Genomic DNA, 25189 nt, shown 5'->3' on the forward strand with positions numbered 1-25189 from the left:
TACATTGCACATATTGGTATTTTATGTAGTCATAAAGAAAATTGAAATCATGACATTTGCAGGGAAATGAACGCAACTGGAAATCATTATGCTGAGTAAAATAAGCCAGATACAGCACCTAGAATTGTGTGTGTGTGTCTTTATATATGTGTGCATTTGTAGGTTACAAAAGCATAAAAGAGACTATGAAAGGGTGGAAGGATCTTAAGGGAAGTGAGAACTAGAAAAGGTGATAGAACACTTATAATGGAAGTCAGAGGGGACTGATGGGAAGAAAGGGAACCAGTCATAGAGGAGAGCAATGGGGAATGGAGAAGAATGAGAAGAAAGCATAATGATACATGTATAAAGACATCATGGTGAAAGTCATTACTTCATGTGCTAACCAAAAAATATTCATTAATAAAAGAAAAATCTGTGGGTTGGGCATGGCCCTTGGGAATCTGATGAAACCTCTCACAACAAAGTACGCTTACAGATTTGATTTTGCGTGCTGCTCCCTCTGGTTTTCTGAATCTCCTGGTGACCTGTGCCGACTCCCTTTCCTGAGAGCCATTTTTTTTTTTTTAAATTTTCCCTTTCCTCCTACATGTAAAGACAAACCTTTGACTTCTCTAGAGCAATCAACGGGTCATGCTACATGAAGGTCCCTCCATGTTAGACTCTTTATGCCATCAGGGTAGTAATATGTGTAAATTATTTCTCTCATTTTGGAGAGCTTCATCCACTACATGCTACAGAGTGGTTTCTGTGGCTTTTTGCTCAGCCCCTTCCTAACTTCTTCACAGCAGGTTAAATGGGCCTGGGGCAGCACTTTCCCAGGGACCTCTCTGAAGAGACCCAGATGTGTTATCTGACAATATTGCACACACAGGCTTTACCGATGTGTGAATCTATGTTCAACTGTACGGGTCACAGGGCTTTAAACTAATTTTACCATCAGCCTAAGACGTTGTATGATTAAAAGCAAAAATAGAAGACTGTAGTATGTTGTTGTTTGGTTTTACTCTTCTGTAGGGCCTGCCACCCAGCTCCCAAAGAAATGACACATGGAGGCTTATTATTAGTTTCTTGTCAGCTTTTTCTTAACTTTAAATTAACCCATTTGTCTCTTGCCTCTGGGCTTTTCCTTTTCTCTTCCTGTATACCTTTCTTAATTTCTTACTCCGTGGCTTGCTGTGTAGCTGGGTGGCTGGCCCCGGATGCTCTCCTCCTTCTCTTGTTCCTTCTTTTTTGATCCACCTAGATTTCTCCTTCTATATATTCTCTCTCTCTGTCAGCCCCGCCTATCCTTTTTCCTGCCTTGCTATTGGCTGTTCAGTTCTTTATTAGCTCGTCAGGTGTTTTAGACAGGCTTCACAGAGTTAAACAAATGCAACATAAAGAGAAGTAACACACCTTTAAATAATATTCTACAACAATAGTATTAGAAAAACAAGGGTTAAAGTTTTACTCATTATTTACTAGTTCTGGGAACTTTTTCCGTCATATTATCTATAAAGTGTTAATTTTACCTTGGGAAGGGTGAGGATTAAGATATGAACTTAAATCATGCTAAACAATATATTTATATCATCCCATTTAACCCATATCAGCCCATTTAACTATCCTACCGAGTTGGGAACGTGGTAATTGCCATTTTGCAGTTAAGCAAACAAGTTAAGGTGGCATGCCCACATCATCCAGATAGTATGAAAATTTGTACATAGAACCTGGATTTGCAACAGCAAAATGGAAAGTTACAAAAGAATATGGAGAAAAAGAACAAGTCTTTTAATACCAGGCTTCTCAAGACTCAGACACTGTGTTTCTAGCAAAGGCTTTGTAACTAGGCTGTTCAGTCTGTCTGTGTGCGCTTTGAATGTTAGCACCAGGATTCTGCATAATCCTCTCTGAGAGCAAGAACTGAGCACGGCACAGTCAGCGAGGCTTTGGAATAGTGTGTGGAACTTTGATGCAGTAGTGCTCAATGTTTTTTTGTTACAAGCTCGGTTTAACTGGGGTTAATATGTCAACCTTTATCGTCGTGCTTGTGATGAGTTAACTTAGATTAACACACCAACTTTTATTGTCACACTTGCTTCTAAAGAAGCACAATCTAACTCCTGTCTTAAATTCTTCTTGTAAGAGATGTTTCTTACCAGTTTCTCAAGCCTGGTTAGGGCAGAGGGAAGCTCCTTCACAGACTCCTGGCAGATAGATGCTTGCCTGATAGTGGTTTTCCCCTGGAAGGCTCCAGACATCTGGTCAAGCACAGAAAAGCCTCCTCATAGCTTGCCAGCATAATGTAACTCTTGTAATCACTGACTACTGGGTTGTCCTAAGCAGGTGCTTCATAACTGATGCCACACAAAACAGGAAGGCAGTGGTGGCCATCTTGTGAACATTCATCCTTTTTCTATATCCCTCTTTCTTGTGAGCCTAAAAGAAAAAAAAGTCTATTCCATAAGGAACAATGTAGGTCACAGTTTGTTTTGATGATAGCTGTGGGCTGTTTCCAAGGCTGTGAATTCTCTGTAACATTGATTTAGATATTTCTCAGGAGAATGTGCATTGGAATACAGAATTGATTATAGAGTCATCAGTTCCCTGACCACCCAGCACCTACCTGTACTTTATCTGTGAGGCCTTTTAGGTAAAATACTTACTTTGATTTTATCACTAAGACTGAGCCTATGGAACCTCATCAATTAAACTAATCAGAAGAGACATCTTCCCTTGATCCTTATGTTTTCTATCTGTGATATGGGAAAAGTAGGTGACATTTGGCTGATTTCTATATCTCTTACCTCCTAGGGGTCTAAAAATTCCCTACTATTCTTCTGTCAATGTATCACATGCACTGTGGATTAAAACCTCGTAGATTTGCCATCATAGCTCTGGAGGTTAAAACTCTAGTATGGCAGTGAAATCAAGGGACAAATAGAATGGTATTCTCTCTGGAAACTCTAGAGACCTAGTGTCAGTACTTTTCCAGATGCCAGCGGCTACAGTATCCTCCCTTGTAATTGCCTTCCTCCATCATCAAGACTGACAGAGCAGCTTGTTCAAGTCCCTGCGTCTGTCCTCTGCTTTTCATTTCATATCATCTCTGAGTCTGACACTCTTCTCTCCAAACATGGTAAAAAGCCTCTTGTGGTAATATTGAAGCCACTCAAATATTTCACAACAGTCTCTACCTCAAGGTCTTAATCATAGCCACAGAGTCACTTACACGATGCAGTGATGGATTTCAGAAACTAGGATGAAGACATCTTCGAGGAGTCATTATTCTGCCTGTACATACACACTGTCTAAAGGTCCATGAGTTAATGCATACTTAGATATATGTATATGTATGTCTGTGTAGATTTTTTACACTTAGTAATGGTCTGCTCTGCTATGCTGGGGCAGAAATGCTTATAAGAACTCAACTACTGTTACAGACCATATGGTTTCAGTAAGGACAGATCTCAACAGAGGACTTTATGAAATGGGTTTTTATGGTGATATAAAAGTGTTCCATTCCTAGAATAAGTAAATGTAGCATGGGATCTAATAAAGTGTATTTAGAAAGCAAAGAAATAAAATTTCATGGGTGGCACACAGCTGTGTTTTAGGATAGTACTGAAGTTCCTTTAATTTTGAATGTTTTCCTCTCTTGTTTTGTAGACTACTATGTCAACTCACTAATGTTTTCATGCACTGAAAATCTGTGCCTTTTTATATAGAGCAATATCCACAACAGCCTTCTGATGTTAATACTTGTGGAATAAGAGATTTTTTTTTTCTGACAGGGAGGCATTACAGTTGCACAAAGACACACAAAAGCTAATTAGCCTATGAGAAGTCAAACAGCTAGAAACATGCAAATAAAACGATAGGTGGTTACCTTTAATATTAGAACTTTATTCTTATAGTGATCCGATGAGAATAAGTGTTGGTTTCTGAAATGCAAGCGTGCTTCTGTCCTGTTTATGCTGAAGTACCATAGTAGTAACAATGAGGAACTAAATGGGGCACGGTATTTTATGCAAAAATTCCTAATCCAGATGTCTGAAAATTTAGAGTCAGTGTGTAAGAAAACTATTACATGAATCATAGTTTGGTAAAATTATCATTGCTGCTGCTTACACACACACATACACAAATACACACATTTCTTTTTTCTTTTTATTAAAGTTCCATTTCCTTTACAGTTCAAACTTTTTGCATGGAAAAAAAAAGGCCAGGGGTATACAGTTGATTACCAAGGAAAATTGTAAAATTTTCAATATTTTCCTCTGAAAAAATGCCAACTTCTTGGGATCTGACATTATTTTCATGCAAGCAGAGCACCCCCAGGCTTTGCCAAGCATGGGAGCAGATAGGGCAACCTTGACACTGAAGGTCTGAACACTGTAGTTTTTTGTCTGTGGTCTATAGCCTAGAACACTGCCCTGTGAGACCACCTCTTTATTCCTTGGCTCTTTCTCCAAGGGAGTCTCAGTTGTGTTTGGAGCTGAGCTGAGCACTAGGCTCATATTGCATATTTTCCTGCCTGATGCTTATACCTTGTTCTTCTCAAAGCAGAAGTGAATAACGTTCCCTAACCTCGTCTGGGTAACACATGATTACTGATTTCTCACAGCAGCACTTGGTTATCCTACCTGTGACAAATGCCCCTGGGAATTCATTAACTCTGCTCACCCTTTTCCCTTGCCTCCATCATCTTGGGATTAAAAAACACCGATAACTACTTTTCTCCAATTATCTGCTTTCCCAACTCAGGGACTAACATAAGCCCCTACTGCTTGCACACAGTCACCAATGTGCGTTAATGAAATACTTAAAAAATCAGTAAAGGTGAAGATAGTTGAAAGCTACCTCTTATTTCTGCGGGTAAGTGAGGATGGGGCTCAGCGGAGATGCATACCTACATGGTGATGTAAGTGACTACGTCATAATGTTCATAATGATTTCTGAGTGGTGGGAATAAAATGCTGGTCCAAGATGTTACTCTTCATAATGATTTCATGTTACTCATCTAACTGAAGCTTCCTTCACCACTGACAGGTAGAAGTAGACAATATTCACTAAGAGAACCAGAACAGATGTGGTAAAGCAGTAGTCTGATATCCTTTTAAGAAAAAAAATATATCCTGTGTTGAAAATATTTTTAAAATAATGAAAATCTGAATTAAAACTTACCCAGTAAATCCTCAATTAAAAACAGTGTTTTAGTGCTGTTGAGATGGCTCAGTGGATAAAGGTTTCTGTTAGCAAGCCTGAGGACTGAGTTCTAGCCCCAGGAGCTGCACAGCAGAAAGAAAGAATGGACTTCCAGAAGTTGGCAGTCGTATATACACCAAGGCAAGCATGCGTGCACACACATATACACAAATAAATGAATAAGTAAACAAGTAAGGGTAATAAAATTTTTTTTATTTCTTTTTAAAAAAAGGGTAAAAAATGTTTCCCCCAAATTAGTATCAAGTCCATTTTTTTCAATTTAGATATTTCTATTTAAAAATCTTGTGTGTATAAGTGCTAGCCTATGTATATGTGTGCACATCATGTTTACCTAGTGCCTGTACAGGCCCCGAGAGGCCAGAAGATGGCATTGGATCTCCTGAAACTGGATTTACAGATGGTTGTGAGCTGCCACATGGGTGCTAGGAACTCAATCTGGATCCTATGCAAAAGTAGCAAGTGTTCCTAACCGCTGAACAAGTTCTCTATCCCATTGGCCCTCTTTTAAAAATATTTTTATTATTATTTATTTTATATGGTATATTTTGATCATATTCACTCCTAGACTTCTCCCATAGTGGCATTAATTCATCTACCCAATCAACTTCAAGTTTTCTTCTCTTAAAAAAAACGAGTCCAATTTATATTGTCCAATTATTCTTGGGTGTGGGGCCTTCTCTGAAGTATGGTCCACATACCAGAGGCCACACCACTAAGAAAAACTGAATTTCCCTCTCCCAGCAGCCATTAAATGCCAACTGCTCCTCTAATGGGACTTTTTGACCACCTCCCTGCTGTGTGCTGGGATTTGGGCTGGCTTGAGCTAACTCTTGTCACTTCTGTTTGGGGGATAATATCTAAGCATCCAGAATTAAAAAATGATAGTATTCTTGGTGTGGATATATTCTTGCCTTTGTTCACTGAGTGATTGGATATTTGTTTTTGTTACTTCAACTTGATAGGTTGTGGACCAGCTTAATGGTACTTGGTGTTCCACTGAACACTATTTTGATGTATGAATATAGTATCAGATGTGATGTCAGCTCAGGTAGGGGTAGATGTAACTTCTGAGCTTATTGTGGGTGGGGAGCCTGGGTTATATAAGAAAGCAGGCTGAGCAAGCCATAAGGAGCAAGCCAGTAAATGCTACTTCTCCATGGCCTCTGCATCAGTTCCTGCCTCCAGTTTCCTGTCCTGCTTAGGTTCCTGTCCTGACTTCCTTCAACAGTGAACTGTGTGGTGGTTTGAATGAAAATGGTCCCTGTAGGCCTATAGGGAGTGGCACTATTAAGAGATGTGGCCTTGTTGCAGTCAGTGTGATCTTGTTGGAGGAAGCGTGTCACTGGGAGGTGGGCTTTGAGGTTTTAGGTGCTCAAGCCAGGCCCAGTGTCTCTCTTTCTCTCTTCCTGCTGCTTGCTGATCTAGATGCAGAACTTTCAGCTCCTTTTCCAGTACCACATCTGCTTGCATGCCACCATGCTTCCCGCCACCATGATAATAGACTAAACCTCTGAACCTGTAAGCCAGCCCCAGTGCTTTCCTTTATAAGAGTTGCCGTGGTCATGGTGTCTTTTCACAGCAGTAGAGACCCTAACTAAGACAAACTGTAATGTGAAAGTGTAAGCCAAATAAACCCTTTCCACCTCAAGTTAATTTTGGTCATGGTGTTTGATCACAGCAAAAGTGACCCTGATTAAGACGGAGACAGAATGGCTTTGTGGATCATTACCGAGAGCTCTGGCTTGTATTTCACACAGTGTCAAACAAGAGCAGTGGGTTGGGTGGATAACAGGCAGGCAAGTAGGTGAGCTTCCAGTCTCCCTTTTAATGTTCCATAATATATATAAAATACATACAATAAAACATGTGAGCAAGTGAAATAGGAAGACCCTGCGTCACAGATATCAGGCAGTGTAAACTGTTTTTCTAGATTTGATTTCAATTCTTTGAAAACATTTTCTTTCCTTCCTAAATCCTTCTTGGAAATATATCAAACCATCTTGACTCCTGTTGACATTTTCAGTTTCTTTTTAACTAGCCATATGTAGATATCCCAGGGTCTCTTTTGATCTAGCTCACTTCCTGTTCTCAATCTCTGAGTCACTTCCTTCGGCCGCTTGGCTGTGAAGTATTGGTCTGTCTTACTGAAGCAGTAGGCTTCCCAAAGCTCTGTTTCCACAGCCCGCAGCTTCCTTCACTCTGTCTTCCCATGTATGAGCAGTGTGCAGATTCCAGGCACACCTTCCCTAGCTGTTACCCGCAGATTTCTTGCTCTGTGTTCTTCTCATTAGGGTTTTATGTTAGCTCTCTCCCACCCTTGTGGTCATGTCATTTGTTCCTGTCATAGCTTGTGATAACATTCCATTTTTGTTTCTTTGAGATTGAATTCAGGGCTCTCAAACACAATTCACTCCTCCTTCCTTCCTTCCTTCCTTCCTTCCTTCCTTCCTTCCTTCCTTCCTCCTTTCCTTCAAACAGAGGAGTTTTGAGTTGGTCAAAGGAAAACAATAATGAGAAAGGAAGAATATTCCTCTGTCCTTTTAAACACTGTTGACATATTTATGGGTGTGTCCCCTGTAGCAGACCCTAGCCACAATAAATGAGCTGTTGTCTTTGCTATCTCAGACGGATCACCTTGAGGGAGGAGGGTTTGTGCCAAGGAAGGTGCATGTCAGGGGAGTACAGTGAAGTTTTCAAAGCAGACAGGCCTATCAATGGATTTGGAAAGTCAGGACAGGTCTTCCTAGTGAGACCAACTTCTGAACCCACAGGCCTGTTTCGGGAGAACCAAACAAATCTGAGGTGAGATAGAGCCTGAAGAACTCAGATTTCTGAAAGAACAATGTGGTTGAGGCAGAGGCTGCAAGGTGTGACAAGCAAAAGGGAGCAGGGCTGGGAGGGGAGGTTTGCTTCTGAGGGAGATGCAGTTCTGCACGCAGAGAGGTGACATGATCCCTGAGAGATTGTACTGGATAACGGATTGACCTGGAAATCAGGAAGTGGTATTAGAAACAAAGACACCAGGGAGGGGTTTGGGCAGAAGACCAAGGATTAGGAGATAACTCTGTGGTGCAGGTAACAGGCAGAGGGATGTTCTTGACTGTTCTGGCTCCAACAAATAGGTGAATGTTGAGTGACAGCACACATGAGAAAGACCGGGATATATAAACTGAAAGATGCTGAGGTTTACTTGTTTGTTGTGGGAATAAACTCAGAGGTGAGCATCTATAGATCTGGAGTCTAGGGATGGGGATGCGGATTAGAGGCTATTGTCAACTGTAGCCGGTGTGAGTGTGCAATTCCTTACCCACAGTTCTAAGGCTTAAAAGCTTTGAAAATTGATTTCAGGTTTCATGCAAACAAACACTGACACCAGTGTTTCAAACTGGTGTGTATGTGTGCGTGTATATACTTGTGCACGTGTATGTGTGTGAACATGTGTGCATGCACATGGGTGAAACAAAGTAGGAATTTGTTAAGAAAGATTTCCTGACTAGGCTAGGACAGTACACACCTGCATGTGGATGCGGCTTCTCACCTAAGCTGGGTTTTTGTTTGTTTATTATTTTTGTTTTAAGAAAGGATCTCATATAGCCCAGGTTGGAGAAAAAACACTGAGCTGTTCTGTCTGGGGATGTTTTATGCACTTATGGTAGAAACTGGACGGAGACCAGGGTAATTTTTGTTTAACTTGTTGGTTTTCTGGATTATCATGGTAAAAACCAACAGAGGGCCCACAAGCTCTACGTGTGTTCTCCTCACCCAGCTAGGGAGAAGAACATGTGTTACATGCTGTTTATAAAGTACCCTTCTACTTAGGGGTGTTTGAAACCCCACTCTGTTGATCTCCGATTTCTTTGTTGACTGCAGACATTGACTGTGTGCTAGCCATTAGCCCTGCCCATCACTGCTACTGTTGACTTTGCAGGTGTCATGCTGACTATTAATTAAACTATACTCTCTTTGTTCTCAAATTCACATGGCCACCTTGTATTTCCACCATAGAGCTGACTTCTGTTGTAGCTACTAAGATGAATCTGCAGTCTTTCTTGGTCACCTTAACTACTGTCTGTGGAGTGGTCTGGGATGGTCTCCTTTCTGTTAGAAGCCACCCTTATCTGCAGGTTAGTCGATTACAATTAGCAGCCTTAGAAGTGAGAATATTAGAAGTGAAAAAGCAACAGTTCCTTGCTCACGTTCCACAGAGTGTTGTGGGGGCAGGCAGCTGGATGGTCATCACTGTCTATACTTCCCAGAGCCCTGTCTTTCCTTTTGTCTCGTCAGTTTAGTTGTCTCATAATAAGCAGGGTATAAACAAGACTTCTTATTTAGCTTCTCCAGTGGTTCTGACCTCTCTGTTTAACCCTAACCTTCCTAACCTTAGCATCTTTTATTACCATAGCATTTGGATCAATATGTAGCTTTCATCATGAGGTCTTTCCTCATACCACCTTTAGCTCCTGCCTCAATAAATTTGCATAATTTAGTAGAATCAATATTTGCACCCAAATTAAATAATGGGAAAGTTTACATCATCAAATATGTAACTAGCATTGCTTTCCAAATGGATGCTTACTGGCTGTAAATATCTCAAAACAAAGCAATATTTTGAAAGTCCAGCTCAACAAGTTGCTTGCATGTTACCAAGCAAAGACTGAGCTCAGGCTCTGGTGTACTATCATGGTGACAAAAGCTAGCAAATGTTAGAGAGATGGCTGGTTGTCTTAGATTTCTACTGTGGTGACCAAACACCATGACCAAGCAACTTATAAAACAAATAGTTTAAATAGGCTTACAGTTTCAGAAAGTTATGGTCCTTGATGACAGAGCAAAGGCATGGTGGCAGAAGCAGGTGGGAGTTCACAACCTGATCTATGACTAGGGGGCAGAGAGAAGCATACTGAGAATGGTGTGGTCTTTTGAAACCCCAAAGCCAGCTCCTGGTGACATGTCTTTTCCAACAATGCCACACCTTCTAGTTCTTCCCAAAGAGTTATACCAACTGGGGACCAAGTATCCAAACAAGAGACTACAGGGGGCATTTTCATTCAAAACACCACAATCATCAAGATATAGTAACAGGAGCCCAGTCTCCTGCTGTAAGGAAGTGAATTTTTAGTGTTAGACTCAGTATGATGAATCAGCATTTTAAGCCATGTATGTCCATGGACTCACACATCATTTCATCCATCCTCAGAGGCAGATGAACTCCAGCCATTCTATGGGAAGCACCACTATATTCTGTTTACTGGATTCTCTTAAATTGTGTCCTTGCAGTAAATTTAAGGCACAAGTGTAGATTTGGAGCCTTGCCCTCCTTTGCCCAGCTGTGCAGCCTGAACCCAAGCTGAGGGTCCTACAAAAGGTAAACAACTCAAAATAGCTGCAGGAAATACCTGAAGCTGATTAGATTCATTAGATCCCTTCTTCCCCAAGTCTATATGAACAAAACAAACTGCTGAGCATCACTCAGACAAGCCATGCTGCAAAAGAGACTGTGAGATCAGACCAGCTGCCAGGAAGAAGCAGAGACCATCCAAGCTATATGGAAAAGGTTTAGAACAACCGAATCACTTAGAAAGGACACTCTCCAGCATACTGAGCTGCCTGCAGGCTGTGCAGTTTGCTCCAGGTTTCCAGCTATGGTGATCTGGGGTGACATTTGGTGATGAGGTGTCTTTGAGTCATTTCTGCTCCTATAAGTAATCCACCACCCATATTTCTGTGAGTAAACTCAATAAAACTCATTGTTACACAAAGTTGGACTTCAGTGGTATCCATACTTTGGTCTCTCTTGGAGCCCTGTCTGGGTTGAGCAGATGTGTGTGTGTGTTGCATCTCCCCAGAAAAATGTCTTATTGTATGACATGTATACATTGTATTGGGATACCCCCACCCCCTCAAATTTCTGCTGAAGCCTTTCTTCTTCTCAACTAGTCCTCTTCTTACTCATGTGTCTTTATTTTTGTGACACTGGATTTAGTCAAGGTTGTTTGCCTAAGTATAGGTGGCAGGCTATTTGTTGGAGCATGTGCAACTTACCAGTGGCTGTACTGCTGGACAACATTATTTGCTTTTCATGGTAGCTGTTATCTGCCTTTGAAGTATCTCAAGGAGTAAGGAGTCCCATAAGCTCCTCCATCTGGGCTAGAATGTTGATGTTGAAGGGCTGATCTTGTGTAGGTCTTGTGCAGGTAACCACAGTGAGTTCATTACACCAGGGACTCACATGCCCCTATGAGCTTTGATAACAGCCATCGACACAATAGTACCTAATCAGTCTTTAAGCAAACACTATGCACGGATATTTTCTAATTATTTATCATACTTTCAACTGCTTAAGGAAACCAAACAACAAGACATCATTTTAAGCTTAAATAGTATGTTCTTCTTAATAGAATTGCTCCTAGCTTTAAAGAATTACTACTTTAGAACATAGATATTGCAGCAATTATCAACTGTCTTGTATAAGGAAAACATTAAGTATAGAATAAACTGCTTTCCTGTGGGAGACTGAACACCCAGGAGGATGTTGGATTCTATCAGAGGCTCTTCACCGTTGATTGACTTTCAACTCTTTCATTATTGTGTACATTGTAGACAGCTAATAACACTGGAAATATTTTTTTTTTGGCCATAGCCATTTAAACAAATTCTGTCTGGCAGAAAAACCCACTATTGTCTATTTCACTATTTTTTTTTACTCCATATTAATGAAAATTCTTTGACTTTTTCTTTGATTGTACTTCAATACTGGTCTGATTCCCACTTGAATTAATGAGTGAAAGTATTTGGTGTTTCATTTTATATATGTATTAGCATCACGACTCTGTTATTCTCTTTTAAATTTCTCTAATTAACTTTCTGGCATGGAATTTTGAAATTGAAATTTAATTTTTTAAAAACGTACTGGCATGGGATTTTTTTTCCTCTTGACTTGCAGTAATTTGACAAGACAATTGCTAATATTTACTCAAATCCATTATAATTATTGCTGAGATTAAACATCTGCAAAGAACTGTGACTTAGCTTGCTGAGAAATGAAGAAAGAATATTTTCCATATAATTACCATAACTGTTTATATAATTGTGTTCTGTGAGGAATGTAATGGGTGAAGTGACTCCTTATTTCCATTTTTGCTGTTGACATTCATGTTAGGACACCTTTTGTTGTTTTAACAGAATCCACAAACTGGGTATTGATCTCTCTCATCTGGAATATTTACAGTTGTGCAGTGGAGGATCATAATACTAAATCTGGTAAACATGATTTTATGTATGCAAAACTTTATGTAAATTTTTGTAACCACAGAAGTTTGTAGCCTGTTGCTTGGATTGGAGAAGGGAAGCAAAGGAGACTCTTCAGACAGGTTCGTGATGTGTTGAGTCAAATGAGACTGTCTCAGTAACAATGATAATGATTCAGACTCAGTGCAAGTGAAATCGTGATTGTATCTACAAGTATCTACATCCACTAACTTACTAAATCAACATAATTAGTAATATCTATATAAATATTTGTCTTTGAACCCACAGAAAAGTATAGTCCTCACCCCTCATCAAGGAAACCTCTGTTTGCAGTAGATGGAGAACACTATAGAAAACCACAACTAATCAGTGCAGAGTTATCAAGCCCAGTCCATCAGATACATCTACAAAACACTTCCACACTTAGGGCTCAGGAAACACCGTGAAAGAGGGCGAGGAAAGATTGTAAGTACCAGGATCAGGAAGTCTGGTATGAGACTGGGTCTCCTTGTAATGTCAGATGCTACACCCATAAAGCCTCAACACAACTGCCCAAACATGAGCTGAAGAAGGAGGCCAACATCAAACATGCCAGACTGCATGGAGAAAAGCCCACGAGGCTTTAACCGTACACCAAAAACTACGGGCAACTGAGGAAAGCCGGGAACAGGAGAGGTGGCCCTCCCCAGGGAAGAGCACATGAGTTGGTTGTTAAGTGCCAAACTGTTAGCCCTGAAAATATGCATACAAGTAGCATTATATGAGTGCATCAGGATGTATTTAGGAACATATATGTATGTGCATGCAATTACAATGAAAAAACAGGTCATGAATTTGAAAGATAGTGGGGAGGGTTAGCATAAGGAGCCAAGGGAAAATGTTGTAATTAAATTATAACCTCAAAAATAAAAGAATATCACACTAAAACAGCAATTACAATAATGATGGTTACTTATAAAAAGGATGATAGTGATTCAGAACTAGATTGGTCAGGGCTTTCCTTCAATCACTGCCAGTGGAAGGGGCTAAAGTGACCTCAGTTTCTTTCAGATCTCCGGATGTGGGGCTGTTAGAATTTCCAATACAACCTCATACACCTGGCACAAAGAACCAAGCAATCTACTTGACACTCAAAACTAAATTGCTTCCTCTCTCCTTCTAAGGCCACCTTTGTGCCAAAGTCTTTATAGTGACAAGTTGATTTCCTTGTTGAATATGTTCTTAGCATGCCCACACATCCTCAGTTCAAGCACTCCTCTCTCTACAGTGCGGGTAGAAGGAAGAACTAGTGTATCCTGCCATGTTCTGGCTACGATCTCCAGCAGATGTGCTGCACAGTGCTGGAAGTCTTTCAGGCCTTTGTCAGCCCTCTAGGAGTCCTTGCTTTTCTGACTGTAAGGAAATTATCAAATTCAACACTTCCTTGCAAATTCACCACGTTCTCCTACACTGTTACCCTTGGGTTGTGTTATCATATTGATACAAATGCATAATGCCTTTAAAATACTTTTAATTGCCTTTACTTATTGTGGGAAGAGTGTGTGCATGTGCTGTAGTGCATGTAGAAGTCAGAGGGCAGCTTACAGGGGTCGGGGTCAGTTGTCTTCTTTCACTATGTGGGACCCAGGGATCTCCTTAGCCATTTCACCTGTGTCAATACTGCCTTTTAATAAATTTTACCTTTAACAGTTTCATACATGCACACACATATACATACACATGCTGTGGGATGGTCTGTATGTCAAGTGTGTTGCTGATTGGTCAATAAATAAATCACTGATTGGCCAGTGGCCAGGCAGGAAGTATAGGCAGGACAAGGAGGAGAATAAAGCTGGGAAGTGGAAGGCTGAGAGAGAGACACTGCCAGCCGCCACCATGACAAATAGCATATGAAGATGCCAGTAAGCCACGAGCCATGTGGCAAGGTATAGATTAATAGAAATGGATTAATTTAAGCTATAAGAACAGTTAGCAAGAAGCCTGCCACGGCCATACAGTTTGTAAGCAATATAAGTCTCTGTGTTTACTTGGTTGGGTCTGAGTGGCTGTGGGACTGGCGGGTGAGAGAGGTTGGTCCTGACCTTGGGCCAGGCAGGAAAACTCTAGCTACACACACATATGAACTTTGGTCCTTTTTACGTCATATTAACCTCTCTCATCCCTGCTGAACTCCTTTTTCTTCACAAGGACCCCTTCTTACTTTCACGGTTTTTGTTTGTTTTGTTTTTCATGATCTTTTAAGTTTAATTAGGATTGCTTGAATAAGCATAGGTGTGTAGTTATTTCCTAGAACACTAGTGACTACACCATTTACAAAAACTATTTTCTCTCCTAAAGCAGTCATTTACTTCTAATAGGTCCTCAGGGACAGATGGGGCTTTTTGAGCCCATTCTCCACCCGTGATGGAATGTTGATGGGCAAGTCTTGTGTAGGTAACCAGTGTCCATGAGTTCACAAAGGCAATGGCCACGCCCTGCCCAGAGGATAGCATTTCATGGCATTCCTCCACAACCCCCGCTCTCACATTCTTTCAGCCTACTCTTGTGTGATGTTCTCTGAGACGTGTAGAGGGTGATATAGATGTCCTATAGGGATGAAACGCTCAGCATCCACTTGTTTTCTGTATTTTGATCAGTTATGAGTGTCTGTAAGTAATTGCTTCATTGTTTCCCGCCGCACGCAGAAGCTTCTCTGGCCAAGATGGAAAGCCTCAGTAATCTAAAGCCGTGGACACAAATCTCGAGAAGGAAGGCTGACAGTGTGTTCATTTAGAAAAACAGCATTAGAAGATTCTCTATGGCCTTTCTAGCTGTAAGCTTTTGGCAAGGTTTACAGTATCAGACTTGAATTCTATCCTGTGAAGTGGGCCTCCTTCAGTTCATGGGCAGCTAGACCATGCCTACTTCTTAGCTGTTATGAACAGAAGGGCAATGAACATGGATGTGCAAGTATCTGTCACAAAATATAAAATCCTTGGGAAATATGACCAGGAGTGGTAGAGATAAACCATATAACATTTCTATTTTTTGCTTTTTTGAAAAACATCCACACTGATGTCCATGCAGCTACACTAGTTCACACTCCCACCAACAGAGATACATCTTCCTCTTTCCACACAAGCTCACTAGCGCTTGTGTGTGTTTTCTTGATGGCAGCCAGTCTGAGAAGGGTGGGATAGACTTGCAAAGTGGTTTGACTTTTCATTTTTCTGATGACTAAGGATGTTGAATACTTAAAAAATATATTTCATGTGTGTGGATGTTTTGCCTGTGTGTCTGCCTGTGCACCACACGCATGCCTGGTACTTGTGGAGACCAGAGGAGGGCATCAGATCCCTTGGAACTGACTTATAGGTGGCTGCCAGCATTGTGTAGGTGCTGGGAATCATGCCCAGGTCTCTGGAAGAGGACTCAATGCTCTTAATTGCAGAGCCGTCTGTCCAGGGCTGTTGAACACTTTAAAAATATTTACTAGCCATTTGTATTTCTGCTTTTGAGAACTCTGTGTATTTCTTTTGTCCATTCAATGGAGTGTTGTGTTTTCTTGATGTTATTTTTAAAGTAATTTTATAATCTAGATACTAACCCTTCGATTACATGCAAACTTTTTCCTGAGTATATTTCTTTATCTGTTCTTAGTGTTTTGTGCATCCATATAAATTTAAATTTTTTTTCTATTTTAATGAAGAATAGTGTTTGAAGTTTGATAGGGATTGCATTTACTCTGTAGATTGTTTTTAGTGGGACAGCGATTTTGACAATATTAACTCTTCCAATCTTTGTTAGGAAGAATTAAAGAGGCAAAAGAGAAAAGCTAAGTACATGTATGACATGTAAAATACTAAGTATTTGTATGACATTATCAAGAAGTAAAGGATTTTAAATATATTAATGTTAATTTTTATTTTATAAAATATAGTCTAAATGTATCCTCAGATACACAATCAGAATATACAATTCAGAAGAAAAGTGAACTAAATGCAAATACAAGTGAGTTTTAATAAAATATTTTCACTTTTATTGATTTTAAAATTTCCATCTGATGACCTTGAATATTATTCTTTAGGTTCCATTCATCTGGGGGGGAAATACATACATACACACATATATATATATATATATATATATATATATATATATATATATATATATATATATATTTTTTGAGACAGGGTTTCTCTATGTAGCTTTAGAGCCTATCCTGGAACTCACTCTGTAGACCAGGCTGGCCTCAAACTCACAGAGATGCACCTGCCTCTGCCTCCTGAGTGCTGGGATTAAAGGCCTGTGCCACCACTGCCCAGCTTAAACTTATATTTTTAAATTTTTATTTATATATTTGTTTATATGTCTTGTATGGGTGCCTATGGAGGCCAGAAGAGGGCATCAAATCCCCTGAAGCTGGATTTACAGGGCTGTTGTGAGCCATCTGATGTGGGTGCTGGGAACTGAACTCTGGTCCATTGCAAGAGAACAGTGTGTTCTTAACAGCTGAACCATCTTTACAGCCCCCTACATTGATTTTTGAGACATAGTGTCTCATTAACCTAGAATGTGTCAAGTAGGCTAGGCTTATCAGCCATTTAGAAGCAGAAATAGACCTGTCTTCTTTCTCAGCACTGGGGTTACAAGTGTGCTACAACACCCAGGTGTTTTTTTATGGGTTCTGGGGAATCAAATTCAAGTCCTCAAGCTGGCACTTTACCCACCTAGTAACCTCCTCCGTGTGATTTTTCACATCTTTATTTTATTTATTTATTTATTTATTTATTTATTTATTTATTTATTAATATATTTTTAATTCATTTTACATACCAACCTCAAATCCCCCTCTCATCCTTCCTCCCAATCCCCCACAGCCTCCTCCTCTCCCCTCTCTCTTTCAAAAGGGTAAAGCCTCCCATGGGGAGTCAGCAAAGCCTGGTACATTCAGTTGAGGCAGGACCAAACCTCTCCTCCTACATCAAGGGTGAGCAAGTTGTCCCACCCTAGGTAATGGGCTCCAGAAAGTCAACTCATGCACCAGGGATAGATCTTGATCCCACTGCCAGGGGCTCCTCAAACAGTCCAAGCTACACAACTGTGTCCCATATGCAGAGGGCCTAGTCTGGTCCCATGCAGGTTCCACAGCTGTCAGTCTAAGTTTGTGAGTTCCTATGAGTTCAGTTGTCTCTGTAGATTTCCCCATCATGATCTTGACCCCCACCTTGCTCATAGAATCCCTCTTCTCTCTCTTCAAGTGGAGTCCAGGAGCTCAACCTGGTGCTTGGCTGTGGTTCTCTGCATCTGCTTCCATCACTTACTGGATGAAGGCTCTATGATGACAGTTAGGGTATTCACCAATCTGATTACCAGTATAGGCCAGTTCAGGTACCCTCTCTGCTATTGCTAGTAGTCTAATCTGGAGTTGTTCTTGGATTTTTCACCTCTTTAAACTGTACATTGGATAGCATGAAAAAAAGTACAGTTCCTAGTCTATAAACTCAAGAAAATTAAATCATGAAGAAATGGAAAACCTAGGCCAAGATTGAATATAAAAGTTGTTTTATTTATTATTTTTTAACCAAATACATAAAATAAAGTTAGCAATTTGCTAGCTATTTCTGCTTTTCTCTAGACTCAATAAAATTAATTATTCTTGTAAAGACAAAACTGACATTTGGTCTTATTGTATTATTATATCTCTGGCTTCTCAGACATTTGAACCATTAATCATAATTTATTAGTTCTGAATCCCCTATGTAAGAACTTCAGAGACTACATGATCATAGCAATTAAAAATTTCCAACTAAGCAGAAGAAAGCATGTTTAATTTCTGATTGCTTGCTTTCTAATTACTTTCAGTACATGGGGAATATACTAGAATGCTTATTAATCAATCTTTTAGGAATGAGATTCATTTATCAAAACATTTTTTAAATTTGACATACAGTAATGCTGCATGTCCACAGGGTAAAGACTATTGTTTCACTACCAGTAAATGACGTACAGTGATCAAATCTGTGCACTTAGCTATCCACCTCTTCAAACATTAGCATTTCGTTATAGAGAACATTCAGAATCTTTCCTGATAACGTTGCTAAGTATACCTTACATTGTTAGATGGAATCAATCCTCACAATAGAACACTTTAACTTAATCAATCCTACCATCTGTGACTCTGACTATGTAAAGCTACAAACCAAATCTTCATAAACATACGCTTAAAAGACATCAGTAACAGGATGACCTTCATTAACTTTACAAACCCGTAGGAGTTAGCACGCTTCTGAACCACTAACTGTGAAAAAAGAACGTAAAAAGTTTGGGGCATATTGTGTGAGAGAGGCAGAAAGACTGTAAGAGTCGAAGGTCAGGAAGACAACACTCACCTCCTCTACCCTGTAAATTCTCCAGAAAAGGCATCATCATTTCTTGGACCAAATGATGATGTGAGGTTTTTGTCGTTCTATATTCAACGGTCAGGATCCTCCATAATTATTTAGCATGAGAAATAACATCCATAGAGTCCACACACGAGTCTTTGGGAGTCACTTCTGCCTCTTAGCAGAACCCCTGAGCTCTGGGTGCCCATCTCTGCCCGGCGCTCTCGGTCAGTTGTTCCTTGTTCTGATTCTAATTGTTTTTCAGTCTGTTCCTACCCACAGGCATTTTGTTACTTTCTGCTACCCCAACTCAACGTTTTGAACCCAGTGTCTGTTCGAACTGAAGTTCAGGTGGAAGCTGAGCTTTGTACCAAAGCTCCCAGGACATAATGCACCTTCTGCTGCTGCTTAAATGTTCTAGAGGAAACACTGCTTCCTAAAGCGGAGCAAGTGGAAGGGCGGGCCCTGGGCAGCTATCTGGAGTCTGTGGACATGCGTGATGCCGTTGAAATCGCCTATCTGCAGCAATTATGTAAAAATTGCTTATAAAGATTTAAACTTACCATCAGGGTTCAAGGAGACCACAATTGAAACTAGGAACCTCTAGTTTTGTTTTGTTTGTTTGTTTGTTTTCCCAAATCAGTGTACTCACTGGTATGGGTCCAGCAGCACAAACACTGATTTGCCAGGCTCATCTTAGCTCTGAACCCTTTTCTATTTATCCGTGTAGACATACCAAAAAGCAAAACAAAATAAAACAAAAAAAAAAAAACCAAAACAAAACAGAAACAAACAAAAAGCAGCAGCCAGAGCCAGTTCATCTGTAGTGAGATTTCTGTGAATCTCACTAATTCAGGCTAATTGCTGTGATCAGGTCAAATTAAACCTCTTAATGTCAGGTCCAACACTACTTCCCCATGCTGATTAGTTCTTAAGTGATTAAATAATTGATTCTGTAACCTTGAGGCTGCTGGCCGAGGTTGGAATAAAAACATTGACTTCTTTTTTCTTAAAGGAAGGGAGACTTTTGAAAGGCTCCAATCTCTAGTGAAGGGAAACCACTGAAGTGCAAGAACACACCGTGAATACATGTTCTCTCTTTTAAGGAAGTCTTTGTGAAGCAATAGAAAAAAAGTCATTACTAAAATATTCAAGTCTCCCGAAACATCGCTGAAATATTCAGGTAACTAAGATAACAAGTAGGCCTCTAGTTTGAAATATTCACCATCTTTCTTTTACGTTCAAGGAGAAAGTGAACACCAAATATCTAAGGTAATTGATTATTTACTTACAAAAAAGAAAAAGAAAACAGAAGGAAAAGGGAAGTAACCAGTTGTTTTGTAACTTCAAAATGAAATTAATAGTAACATAAAGAAAAACGTACTTCAGTTTTAACACACTTCCACAGCTAACCTCCAATCCTTGGTCACTTTGACCTGTGGGGAAGCATTCTTTTATTCATTCATCCAAAATAGTTTTGAAGTAGCTAAAATCATTGAAAGTCTGCTATAGGTTACAAGGAAGCTGTGAAGAAGATGCAGCTGGAAGTCACTGGGTGACTTAGGCAAGAGACTTAGTGGTGTGACAAAGAGGTCCTATGACACTGGATTCACTTGGAGTGTGGAAGTCTGATTTCTACTGCTTGATTACCTGGGACTGGGTAATTTAATGAGGGATGGGATTTATTTTGTCTCAAAGTTTTAAACTCTAGACCTTCAAGACCATGGCACTGTTGTTTGCCCAGCTTCTTAACGGGTATCCTGTTTTTATGAGGACTCTCTTCTAGTGACTGAAAAAGCCCTCTCTTGGCTCTGTCTCCTCCATACTACTGCACAGAGAAGCATGGATTCTGAGACACTTAAGCCATAGAAGAAGCTTTGCTGAGGACTTTGGGCTTTGAGTTTAAAGGGAAAACATTGAATAGGTTTTAAGAGGGTAGAGAGACAATCCCATTTACATTTTGAAAGACAACCCTAGTTACTATGTAGGAAGAACTGGTCATAGAGAAATGTAAACAGCACCCCCACCACACACACTAAATGATTGCAAAAGTTTAGACGAGGTATCATGGTGACTTGGATTGAACTGGGGCTGTGAATGATGACAGGGAATAATGGGATTGGGAATATTGGAAGTAGAGCCCAAATGGTTGTGTTGTGGGTTGAATGGTGACCCTTAAAAGATGTATGTCCTTCCTTATCTTAGCACCTGCAACCTGTGAATATGACTTTATTTGGAAAATGAAGATTTTATCAAGTTCAAATTTCCAGGATGATATTATCCTGGATTATCCATATGGGCCCTAAATTCAATGATACATTTCTTTATAAGAGAACAGAAGAGAAGACATACTCAAAAAAGAGAAAATTTTAATTTAAAACATAGTTATGGCAGGTATTATAGAAAGGGTATTTGAAAGAACTGAAAATGTATGAAGTAGATACCATTACAATTCCCATTTGTGCTGAGGAGAAAGTGGGTCTGAGAGATGAAACACCCTGTCAGTTTCTCAGCAAGACTGAACTTTGTACTATTTTTAAAAAGTACTATGCTTTACTTTTACAGCTCCAGAGTCCCAGAGAGGGTAGGTAATAAGGAAGGCCCAAAGAAGGACACATGGATTTCCCTGGAAAGAGAAATAGAAAAGATCTCTTGGGTAGACTGGGTAGGGGAGGGCATGAGGAATGGGGTTGGGCAGGCTGGGGGCTGGACAGAGGGGGAGAGTAATGAAAGTCTTGATGAGGGGAGCATTTTGGGGACAGGGAGAAACCTGGTGCCAGGGAAACTCCCAGGAATCTACAAGGATGACCCTAGCTAAGGCTCCCAGTAGTAGTGGAGAGGATGCCTGAACTGGCCTTCCCCTGTAATCAGAATGGTGACTACCCTAATTGTCATCATAGAGCCTTTATCCAGTAACTGATGGAAGCAGATGCAGAGATCCACAGCCAAGCATTGAGCTGAGCTCTAGGAATCCCGTCGAAGAGAGGGAGGAAGGATTATACGAGTCAGTGGTGTCAAGGTCACCACAAGGGAACCCACGGAAACACCTGACCTGGGCTATTAGGAGCTCATAGACTCTGGACCAACAGCTAGGAAGCCTGCACGGGACTGACCTAAGCCCTGTGCATGTTTGTGACAGTTGTGTACCTTGGTTTTGTTTGTGGGACTCTTAGCAATGCGATCAGGGTCTGTCCCTGACGCTTGAGTTGGCTTTTGGAAACCTATTCCCCATACTGGGTTGCCTCATCCAACCTTAATACAAAGGGAGGAACTTAGTTCTACCTCAACTTGATATGCCATGCTTTGTTGACACCCAGGGGAGGCCTGCCCCTTTCTGAACAGAAATGGGGGAGGAGTGGATTGGGGGTGGAGCAGAGAGGAGGGAATGTGAGGAGAGGAGAGAGGGGAAACTGCAGTCAGGATGTGAAACAAGTGAAAAATTTAATTAATAAAAGTAAAAAATAACCCTTTTCATCATAATGTGGAGACTACCTTAGTTTATTCTTACTGAGTAGTTATAAAGACAAAACCAGAAAATTGAATATATTTTCCATGAAGAAATGATGAAAGTGTAACATGGTTGATTATCAGACCTAAAATATGTATGAACCAAAATATCACATTTTACTTCATAAATACATATAAGTATGTGTCAATCAAAAATAAATATAAACAAAAATGATTCAAACACTATAAAATAGTACAAAGGGACTACTTGGTTCAGCATCTACAGAAATTTAAAATACTGATAAATGGTGAATGTGAAATACACACACACACACAATTTTATGGGTATGGATGCTTTACCTTCATGTACGATATACACCACATGCATGTCTGGACCCTTCATAGGCAGAAGAGGACATTTTCTGGATCTGGAGTCATAGGTGGTTGTGAGCTGGGTTGGGTCTCTTGGCTAAGCACTCTTCTGCAAACAGACACAGAAATCTTGGCTCCTGTGCTGACTTGGAAGTTCATGGTGTATTGTCACACTGAAAGAGATGAAAATGTAGAGACACAAATAGGAAGGTGTCCACTGCTCCTGTCACCTAAAACTGGTGCTGCTGCTGTACAAGGCTTTGCTCTTCACCAGTCAGGAATGGCTGAGGCTCTTAGGACATCCAGGCCCCTGCATGGCCAGCTATGTCCAAGTCAGAGGGAATATCAAATTGGAGATGCTGTGAAGAATATTTAAAAAGCATCTCTGATCACATGCACTCCATTGCTCTTTATTTTCTATCTCCCTTAAAATCCTCTTCCCCTTTCTCACAATCTCCTTTCTAATTGCATCACACACACACACACACACACACATACACACATCATGCACTTATAAATACATGTATATCTATGCCCAATTTAAAATCTAGGTTCCACATATAAGAAAAAATGTGTAATTTGTCCTTTTGAACCCAACTTCTTCTACTTGACATTATGATCTTCAGTTCTATCCATTTTCTTGCAAATGTCATGATTTTATTTACCTTTACCTACTCATAACACACACACACACACACACACACACACACACACACACACACACACACACACCTTCAATTTTTATTGTCCATTTATCTGTTGATGACTAGCTGGTTCTATTTCCTGGCTCATGTGAATATGGATGTTCAAGTGTCTGTGTGGTATATTGTCAATAGTAGCACAGGTGGACCACAGAGTTTTTTTTTTTTGTTTTTTGTTTTTTTAAATGAGGAACTTCCATGCTACTTTCCATAGAGGGTGTACTAGTTTACATTCATCCTCACAGTGAACATGGATTCCTTTACCCCCACATCCTCACCAGCCTTTGTTGTCATTTGTTTTCTTGATGACAGCCATTCTGATTGGAGTGGGATGGTATCTCAAAGCAGTTTTAGTATGTATGATGATGCCATGCTGAAACTCAGCACTCTGTGTTCTAACCTAAAAATTAATTTAAAAAGGAAAAAGCATTCTACAGCAGTTTGACAAGTATTGATTTGCAAGTCTGGATTTGTTTAACCATTCAAACGGACTTGGAGAGAAAGCACTTTAACGTCCTCTATGTGTAGAAGAACCTTGGTACAGTCCTATAATGAGGAAGACAAAGGATTCTTCCCTTGTGTCTAGTGAATGCCGTGGTACGCCTCTCTTCAGGCTTATGAAAACAAATTATAGAAATCTTTTTTTGCTCATTGTCCCACAATGGGACTTTAAGCAGTTTACAATTTTCTTGACAAAAAGTTGTTTCTATCCAAAACACTGCAAAAGATTTGGTGATCTGCTTTGCTGAACTCAGGGACTGTGCCACTGTGGGGTTCTCCAGTGGAATAAATACTATTTCAGGGTTGTTTGGTGGTGGTGGTCTCTCTGTAATCAGATTCCGCTGTGGTAAAGCATTTCTTTCCATTGGACAATAGAACTATTTGCTATTTAGACTCCAAATTGAAGAAGATAGACTTCTTGTTTCATGACATTCAGCATTTTCTGGAAAAAGTAGCATTAATAACTGTTTTTGTGGCAGTGTCTCAGAAATGGTAGTGGGGCAGAATTTCTGTTTAACCTAATAGTGTGTAGACTATGCTATCCCAGGGATATCAGCAATAATGTGTTACCCTCTGATAAGCCAACCAAGGGGAATAATAACAGCTTATGATCACAATCTTTGCATGAGTATGCACACCATTCTGAATAGAGCAGGCTTGCCCCATTGTGGTTTCTTTGACAAAGTATCCATCCAACGGATCCCTTGTTCCAATGCATTGGCCGTGATTTATTAGCTTACACAGTTTTGTGGTGATTCCCACAGGATGACAATCCATTAAAGAAGCATTATGGATTCAATTCTATCACATCTTAAATCGAAGCCACAAAGCTGATTTCTCCCAATTGGTGCTATATCTGGTTTGTTTAGGGATCATTAGTGAGCAGATTAAACTCATCTATGACTTCATTATCCAATTGCCTGTTTATATACCCCTTTATTATTAAAATGAAGGGAGTCATTGTTTGCATAAGTGATTCTCAAGCTTGATTACCCATGAGTCATCAGGGGAAACCTGATATCCACACTCATCCAAATCGGGTACATTAGTATCTCAGAGGGTGGGGTTCAGATTCCATATGCATTAACATTTCTCTGGCGAGTCTAACATGTACCTGAAATTGAGAAGTACTAAATACTAAGAGATTGTTAAATGACAATATAATTTAATAATACTTATAATAAGTAATATTCACCATGTTTCTGCTATGTATCAGGCAACAGTCTCCTGTTGTCATAAATCATATCAATATTATCTACTTTTTATATTATAATTAATATTTGAATACCCCTATTCCAATCATTTTTATATCCCTCTGGTACTATTCCCATCTCCATGTTAGAG

At 40.0% G+C, this 25189-nt stretch overlaps 1 pseudogene; it reads right to left on the reverse strand.

Moving 5' to 3' along the window:
* The window catches only part of LOC131906307 (transcription factor Spi-C-like), a 61517-nt pseudogene extending 38880 nt beyond the window's left edge, over window positions 1-22637 (reverse strand).
* Between the last annotated feature and the right edge of the window lie 2552 nt (window positions 22638-25189).

This window comes from Peromyscus eremicus, chromosome 3 (assembly GCF_949786415.1).
Source record: "Peromyscus eremicus chromosome 3, PerEre_H2_v1, whole genome shotgun sequence".
In the NCBI taxonomy this organism is placed as follows: Eukaryota; Metazoa; Chordata; class Mammalia; order Rodentia; family Cricetidae; genus Peromyscus; species Peromyscus eremicus.